This window comes from Alosa sapidissima, chromosome 17 (genome assembly GCF_018492685.1).
Source record: "Alosa sapidissima isolate fAloSap1 chromosome 17, fAloSap1.pri, whole genome shotgun sequence".
NCBI lineage: Eukaryota > Metazoa > Chordata > Actinopteri > Clupeiformes > Clupeidae > Alosa > Alosa sapidissima.
The window spans coordinates 29,182,093-29,191,539 of record NC_055973.1 but is presented as its reverse complement, the minus strand read 5'-3'; the positions used below and the strand labels follow the sequence as shown (position 1 = coordinate 29,191,539).

General features: G+C 39.8%; 1 long non-coding RNA gene across 1 annotated transcript; it reads right to left on the bottom strand.

The window, feature by feature from the left end:
• Positions 1 to 619: 619 nt before the first annotated feature.
• Positions 620 to 4,733, bottom strand: LOC121688775. Its single transcript, XR_006024686.1, has 3 exons — positions 1,280 to 4,733; positions 943 to 1,115; positions 620 to 710 (listed from the first exon to the last, which is right to left on the bottom strand). It is a non-coding gene; the product is annotated as an uncharacterized LOC121688775 (long non-coding RNA).
• Positions 4,734 to 9,447: the final 4,714 nt, after the last annotated feature.

The following is a 9,447-nucleotide window of genomic DNA, read 5'->3' as shown; positions in this document are numbered from 1 at the left end:
ACTCCAGTATGTTTGTGTTCATCCATCTATTTCAGTGTTTCCTCTAGATTTTTTCGTTTCTTGCAGTGGGGACAGGCCAGTCCACAAACTCACAGCTCCGCCCCACCAAATCAACACAACAATACACACAACAAAAGTGAAACTGGACGGGCCCTAATTATGTATCACTAGTTCTACTTATTGTTAAATTGCAATGTGAACGCCAGCCATGGGGGAGGACACGTCGGCAGGTTAATTTAAAAGGCAACTGTGACTACATTGGGCGTCTGCCCTAATTCTGATAGAGTGGGGTCAATAATTTTACTGTGGGGGGCCACCATGGCAAAATCAGTGTAGAGGAAACACTGCTATTTCAGGACAGTATTTACCCATTCACCTGTTTATCTATTTAGCTATGCAAATCCATATGTAACAAGTAAAGGCTGGAGTGTAACATAATAAATCTTACATCCACACACGTTGCCACAGGTGGGCATGTTTCGTAATCTCTGCTCAGGTTGCTCCCAGATGGAGGGAGCTGCCTGGCTTGCCTCTACCTCCCTGACCGACTCGCCCTGGTACGGCACTGGCCCTGAGGAGCCCCTCACAGGTCCCTGGCTTCCTACCCCTGAAACCATTTGCCCAGTGGTCCAGCTGCTCCTGGCCCCTAACTGAGCTGAACCATTTGTCACCTCAATGGCCTGGCGAAGGGAAGTCCCTAAGGTCACATGCTAGAAATGGGTATGAAAAATATACATAACAGTCAGGATTTGAATCCTTAAATATGACCGATTTAAACATCTAACAATTATATTTATTTCACTTTTATACAATTACGATTTTACTGCTAATAAAGGACCATACCGATCAACTTGTGAACTAAAACACAGCTGAATAAAGGACAACTTTTTACTTCACTACAAATGACTTGTCTGAATATAATTCCAAATTTTCCACTACTACCTGATATTCTGGGATATCCAAGGAACTATCTTTAGGGATCTCAATACACCCCCTGGTATCCTGGGATACCACGTATCTCCTGAACGATGGCTGCTCTAATGTGGGGGCTTTTGGCAGAGTTCTTTTCACCACAGTGTCATCCTCACTCTCAGACTCCAGTATGTGTCTTTGGCCTTTGGAGACAAACAAATAATATAAGACAAAGACGTAAGTTTAAACAAAGACTGAGTTGGAACATGTTCAAACAACATGGATGCAAGGATATGTAAGGATATATACAATATACAATAACTGGGCGAAAAGAAAAAAAGCACTTTTAGATTCACAAAATTCTTACTTGATCTTCCTCTTTTTGGGCCTTCCAAGGTCACACTCAGCCTCAGACTGCAGATCGGTCTGCTGCTCTGCGAGGGGCAACTTCCGTCGCCATCATTCACCCACAAGGCTGGCACCACCTCTACCTCCGCTGTATCTTCGAAACTTATGATATGGTACATCCTAATATCTAAACTTAACCAACATTAAAAAATGAAAATGGTATAAAGTTTGTGAGTAGAATGAATGGTCTAGGGGTGCTGTGATACACTGCAGAGTCCACACCACATATAACATCATTGATGAAAGCAAGACCTGTTTAGTTGTAAGCCCACTCACCACGTCAAGGTACAGGCTACGAGTGGGGTGTTAGTAGGACGAGACACGACAGAAGACAATGTTAAGACATTTTTTTTCTTTTTGTTTTTTGTTTTTTGTGTGTATTTTTTAGACAAAATCACTGACAGAGACAAACTTCACACAGACATACAAAAAAATGTTAGTGTAAAGAACTCCACTGAATAGCCTATAGCCTAATGCATTTGTGTTAAATCTGAACATTTAACATGCATATAGATAATCGGTAAATGTAGGCCTATTAACAGTATTTAAAGTAATAAAGCTTTAGGAACAATATGAGATAAATCTATGAAAATCACTTTTTTCAATAAACTATTTTACAAATAATAGGCAACAGACAGTCAAAAACCCAACCAGACAGCACTAGGCATGGTCTAGGTTGGTTAGGTTGGTCCGTCCCGTTGATGTGGCCTGAACCATAACCATAAAAACCCTAACCAACCAACATCAACCTAGGCACAGTTTGTCACAAACACAAAACAAATGAGCCAGTTAGATTACTCTAGCTTGCACCCCATGTTGCCACCATATAACTTACCACATTAAAATATACAAATACTCTTAACCAACCAAGGCATGGTCTCTAAGCAAAACTATAGCCTAATCTCCCAGAGAAAAGAACCCAACCAGGAACAAACAACATCACCACCAGAACAGCCATCAAGAGCATTTCACTCTACCAGCAAATACCAACAACACAGTATGGGAGGTCTAATGAACAAATATATACTAAAATTGAGGATTAAACAAAGTTAAGGTGTAGTAGAGGTAAAACAACAAAGCTGTCCCTAATCTCAAGTGGAATTCTAACATATTTTCTTATATTCTTGTCAAGCCTTGCACATTTAAAGTGTGGTGACAGACCTGAAACAACCAGGATGCCTAGTTCAGAAGAGTCCACAGGATAACTAAAAAAAACTCTCTGTTTTTGTGTACTGCTTATACATCACATAATAAAACCCTTTATGCAGAAGAATGTTTTGGACTAAAGCAACATCATTGTCAATTCTAAGGCAGTTATCACCATATGACGTTCTGATAGTCACACCATCAATAATTACGTGTTTAAACTGTGTGACAGTGCTGTCCATTGACTGAGGCACAGGTCCATCTCTGTGCTGCCTTTTGGCTACGTTTCTGGGTTTTTCAGTAATGCTCTCAGCACTGATCCTGTCAATTTCGGAGACACGTCTAATTACTTGAGTCAGAGGACTGTGTGGTTTCCTAACCATTTTCTTTAATGTCTGTAAATAATTTTCAAAAGGAAATCCCGATATGAGGTCTACGTGACCATCAACTTTGACATCATCACTGAGGTGAACTAGACCATGTATGTTGTATACTACAAACTGGGCACCATACAACTGACTGAAATGGTCTACAAATGAGTACAGTAATGTCTTAGCAAAATCGTTCCACACTAAACATAACAAAGGACTAGCTAAAACATGAATGGCAACGGAAAGCAGCATGAAGTTATTGTAAACCTCCTCAGATAATACACCCCTTAGAACAACTGGACCTGTGTACAACAGAAATTGTCTCAGTTCAGTTGCTTTCCACCTCTCTCTGTAAGCACTCTTGGTTTCCTGGCAAACTCAGTAGGTACAAAGGCTTTCAAACTAGTCAGTTTGTCAGATACGACACTGCATTGACCAGCAGAAATCCGACAACGTCGAGGCCCAGCAGTACCCATCCATAAATCTAAAAGCTTGCGTACCACACCAAGACAAACCAAATGCATATAATCATGGGGAAAACAGCTGACCATGCCAATATTCAATTCAGAAAAAGGTGAGCGCCCATGATGGTAATCTTCATCACTACATCCCTTGAAAAACTCATCAGTCCTATGAACAGCGTGCATATCAGGGAAAGTCATACGATGTTCAATGTAAACACCTGGCTGAACACATTTATCACATCCAGAATACCCAGTGTGACCCTTAATGGCTTTGACGTAAGCTCTAGCTGGAGCGTCACATATAACTGAACTCACTTAAACAAAAACAGTCTTTCCACTTATGACAACTCCATCTGGCAACTTTTTCAGCTCATTTATAAGAGCCCTGAGGTACTCTGGCAAGGATGTAGGCTTGGATCTACCACAGAACAGCGCAATCAATACAGGTCTTTTCATGTCTTGTAACATACCCAAGACAGGCCAGAACTGCACAGAGGAACTTTTAAAAAGTGGTAAACCATCAATATTCAGCTGTATTTTAAACAAGTGTCTATCTTGGACTTTGCTTGACAATTTCTCAAAAGTTGTCCTGAGTGTATTCAGAATTCCAAAATAATAGAAAGAACCACCTGCTAAGTTTTCCACCACATAATGTGTCTTAGTTTTCAGCAAAGACCGACCATCCTTTGGAAGGCAAGGGTGGAAAACTCTGAGTATAGAAAGAAGTGCTGAAAGAGCAACTAATGAAACACCAAACCTAATGGCCCAGTCTGATAACACAGATGTCAAGTCGGGCTGGGAATCACTGTCATCATCATCATCATCATCAGAAGTTTCAATGCTACAAGCCTCTTCAGCCATGAGATCACGGAACTGAGAACTGTCAGCACTACTGTTTGCCACATCATTATCCTGAGCTAGCCCTATCTCAGAATTGTCAGATATTTCAGTCGCATGCGAAAGTGATGCACTATGGAAGACTGATCTGAACTTAACAGAAAGGACAATGCCGCTCTTGGAATATACACCGGCACGATAGCTTACAAAAGGAACACGCCAGCAGCAGTAGATGAAAGGCTCATAAGCTCATAGGTGAGATACTCTAAACATTCTTACAGTAAGCAAGACTGACCGTCGAATCCGTACTTAATAAAATATGTAAGCCTTATTAAATCTGCCTGTTTCATTACTTTGCTTCCATTTAGCTTGCTAATTTTACCTAGGAGCTAACGTTAACTCACTAGCAGCCCACTTAAGACATCATTAATAACGGTATTGTTTGCATAGGGGATCGGTACAAAGCGATTTCTCAAAACGAAGCTATAAACATACATTTTCTGTAATGTTTATTGTGTAGAAAAAGACTATGTTATATTTGTATACAAGTCTAAATAACATTTAGAGAACGAATAATGTACTTACCTTCAGTGTTAACGCTGGAAGAGTGATGTAGGCGGGCTCTTCTCTGGGTAGTAATTCTGAAAATAGAGCTGCACAGTCCCGCCCACAGCCAAAATGCGGTTAGGTGCCGGATGTAAGATTCCCATTCATTTGTCCCATTGACGTTTGGAAAAATCCGTATCTAAAGAGTTTTACAGCATGTCTTAGGCTAACCAGCTACGGCATAACTCATAAGCATACAACATATCATTTCGAGTGAAAAAACGAAGAGAAAATTCAAAAAAAGTCAAAGGTACAAGACTGTGTACATATTTTAATTTCCGAGCGAAGGAACTACTCATCCCATAAACCACCGCGCCTCACTGAATAATATAGACCCTTTCAACAAGGTAAACAAAAACAATGCTTGAACATTCTATTTGGGCCCCAATCTACTTCCTCTGCATTAAGATAACATATGGAATGTTAAAACGGAAGTCTTGTGGGGCCAACTATGATGCTGATAATGGAAGCCTCCTGAAAGGGTCTATAGGCAAAATCGGCGCGATTTATTTTGCCATTTCCAACCGGCGACAGCACGTGAACCCTAGTGATTGTGCAGTTAATAGCAGTTATTTTAGGAGTAATCGTGTAAATAATACTGTTTTGATATTGAATTTTATATTTATCATCGTGTATTTTATATCGTGTGTGTGTGAAAGCGGTTAACGTTAATGGCAGTGCTTCGTAACGTTACCTGACTCATCCTATGTTGTCATCACTGCTCAGTCGGGCTGATGCATGGACTGGTGCATGGTCTGCTCTTGGACCACCATATTCAGTTTATTAATTTGCCGTGAATTATTACACAAAATGTTCATTAAATGCACGAAGTATTCCTAGGTTAATGATTGATATGAATCATACAGTATGAAGGCTACAGTAGCCTAGCTAATGTTACCTAGCACTGCTAGCAGCATTAACGTTACCAACCTCCCTGCTTAACTCACCACAACTTTGTAGGTCTTGTCCCTAATGCTGGCCCTTACAAAACCCACAAACTGACTCTCGGACACACAACAGTCAATAATGTGACCCGATTTAAAGTGGCTTTCACCCCTTTGGACACTCACTAAAACATAATATATTTCATACCTGTGTTGCAGCATGTAGGCTAATGTTAGCTGCATTATGTAATGACATACAATGTCAGAAATGCTAAAGGTTAACCTGAAAAGTTTGAGTGTTTAAACTAACATTTACAGTGGTCTATTTGATAGTGTATTGGCCCTGACTAAGTTCGTGTGATGTATAAACCCCAATCCTTGTTGATACAAGTACCAATATTCATCAAGAAAGTTTTTAATCACATTAAGATTTTCGCCATCTTTGTCAATATTTTTTGCTGAGAAAGTTTCAAACTATGACCATAACGGCCTTTCCACCAATCAGAGGCATCACTGTGGGATTGTTCAGCATTGTGGGTAATGAAGTACTTATCCAAGAGATCGCGAATAAAAGGCATTTATCTCAAAACAAGGTTAGTGCCCCATGAACTCTTGGTGTCTATAGGAGCATATACAATCGCTTAGTACAGCCGTAGCTGGTTTGAAGTCTACCACGTGCAGTTAAGTTTTTATGGCTTATACCGCAATTGTCAATGGAGAAATTGCATTGAATTTTTACATCCGGCATCGGCTGTGGGCGGGGCTGTGCAGCTCTATTCCCGGTCTTTGCTCCGTCTTTTGGCTAACCACAAAGATGCCAAAACGAGCCCATAATACGTCATTAGATGCTATCCCGCTCTAGACTGTATGATCCCGCTCTTCACCCAGTGTTATGGCTACCCAGACATATGCCATAACTCACCCGTATAGTTATTTCTCCGCTGGCGCCTTTTTATCTTTTATGGCAAACCATAATCATGCCAAAGTTAATACGAAAGCTTTACCTTGCTTACTTTTATGCCAAAACAAAGCCAAAAACGCCACATATATGCCAAACTACAGCCAGAATTTTTGCTATTTGGACGTAGACCAGACGTAGACCATACGGAGGTAATGCATAAACATAATGCTAAACAAAATGTACATTCGTTTCCTGCTAGACTGAATTGCACTTTCTATGAGCACTAAGCTAAACTACACTGAATGCATGGAAGTTTGCTAGCGGAGTTTACAGCTAGTCACGTTAGACTCGTGTATGAACTCGTGGTCATAATGAAAACATTAATAAACGTTCTCTAAGTTGCTAGAATTCATGTAAAGTAATATAATACAGGTGGTATATCAAAGTTTTCAACGTAAACAACATTTTACAGTTACAAAATTAAAACAAAGTGGAAAGTGCTTTATACAGTCAACCTATCCAATGCAAAGCATACCGCTTCTGATCAGCTATGGCAACAATGCAAGGACAAAACGCAGCAGCGCTGCAGTATACCGTTTCTCCAAAGGGGGCTCTAAAACACCAATCTAAAAAAAGCTGCTTAATTACGGCCAAAATCACATACAAACACTAAACTATATTTCTAACTCTGTTACACCCCTCCCCTGAATTTCACTAAATTCAAGCAGCAACCAAATAGTACTTCCAAAGGCAAAGAGTACACTACTTTCAAACACTAGACAGAGGGTCACCAATTACAGGACAGCCAACCACAAAGGTATCCAATAAGGATGAAGTGGAAGAAGAGGTGTGCAGACTCTCACACAACCAACCACTGGCAGTAGGGTGCCTTATACACCCCACAATACCATAAAGCCATAAACCATAAATTCCATAAATTCTCCACAAAGCTAATCAGAAAAGCTAGATAAATAATAATATGTCATTAACTTTTATATTAGTATATAGTTTGTAAATAAACAGTTAACATTTATATGATGTAAGAAACAACTGTTAATTAGTGCCAAAAAGACATTTAGTTAACTATTAACACATATTAATACAATATTAGTTAATAGATTTGTTAAAATATTAACATACAGATTTTATGCAAACAACTAATATTGAATTAATGATGAAAAAACTTTAACTTGTGCCAAATAGATATTTTAGTAACAATTAACAAATATTAACAAAGGGTTAGGTAATTACTAGTTTGCTATTTATTATGGCACCTTATTATGGAGTGTTACTACCAACTGTGGTGACACACACACACACATGCAATCAATGTGTATTTTTTTCATAATGTGTTTGTAGTGTGTATTGAATGGTATTCGTATTATTTTATGAAATATTGGCAATGCCCCTTTGTGTGTTTTGCCAGTCACATTTTGCCAGTGCCCATTTTAACAATAGGAGAGAGAGAAAGAGAGAAAGAGAGAGAGAGAAAGAGAGAGAGAGAGAGCAGAAGAGAAGAAGAGTGCTTACATTTAGTCTGGCCAGAATGATGAGTGTCTTTCTTGCTGTATTCCCTCCATTTCTTCCTCCAATTCTTTCGCTAACAATTCCGTGGAAGAATAAACAGACTGCAAATGGAGCGCAAAAGGTCATACCATTTCAGATGAGCAGAGGCCTATCTATCTACTTGCCCAGAGTTTCAACACCCTCTTTCTCTCCTCCAATTTGACTCCCAGAGGTGCTGGGATCTCACCGATGCCTGCCAGACCTTTCTCTATACGGGTCTGTCCCACTGCTATTACAGTAGTTAGACTCTGAGTTTGAAGTAGTAGTTCTCATGACAAGCGCATTTTTGCCTGTCAGGCTGTGGGTCTAATCAAAGCAATGAGTCACATTCCACAAAGTCATCACCTTAAAGCAGCGCTTCTCTCATCTTCTGAATAACATTTATTGAAACCAATCACAGCTAGCTCCACCTTTTAAAATAATTTGCTGATAAATGATAGAGATAGATAGATAGATAGACAGATAGATACTTTATTGATCCGCAAGGGGAAATTCAAGGTCTCAGTAGCATACAGACATCACACACACATTCACCAACAGCAGAAAAAAGTAATTAAAAGTATATAATATAAAAAACACAACTAAGCAATAAGGACTGTAGAAGATAAAGAATATACTAAAATACAAATTATACTAAATAACACTTAATCTAAATCAATTCTAAAAACAGTATCCACACAGTGGGTGATTAATCAAGAGGCGCTTGCAATGACTGAGGCAGGGACTGAGCCTGTGATTCTCTGTGCATAGTAAGGTAAGGTGCTCTGTATGAGTGAGTGTCATCATGGTGATGGTGCAAATGAGTAAGTCCAACAGTGCAACAGTGGAAGAATAAAGTCTAGAGACCAGCATAAAATAAATATGGACATGATGTAATTTCATCATTATTTGCCACTTCAGTTTTGCATTTAGATGCATGGGAAATTGGTCCTGGATTGTTCACAATACATATAAATACATATGCAGCTAGATGGTGGTGAGTGAGACGTTCAAGACGTTGCTCCAAGGTAGTGATTTTCGTGGATAGTAAGGTCTTAGAAGTGAGGCGAGTCAGTTTGCAGTTCTGTGAAAAGGCCGACTGAAAATTCCCAAGGCCTGGGAAAATGGCTGTCTAGTAGTGGTAACTCTTGACGGCCGCGTATTATAAACACATACACACATGCTCACACACAAACACACACATAAAGATACATAAAAACACATAGAGTTGTGCTGAAAATGAGAGGGCGAGAGAGAGAGCGAGAACAAAAGAAGAAACCACTGCGGCCTTTTGAGAAGCAGGGCCTCGCATGAGACTACAGTGAAGCCACAGGGCTGGGTTCACAAGGTCAGGGGCCGGCACACACACCACG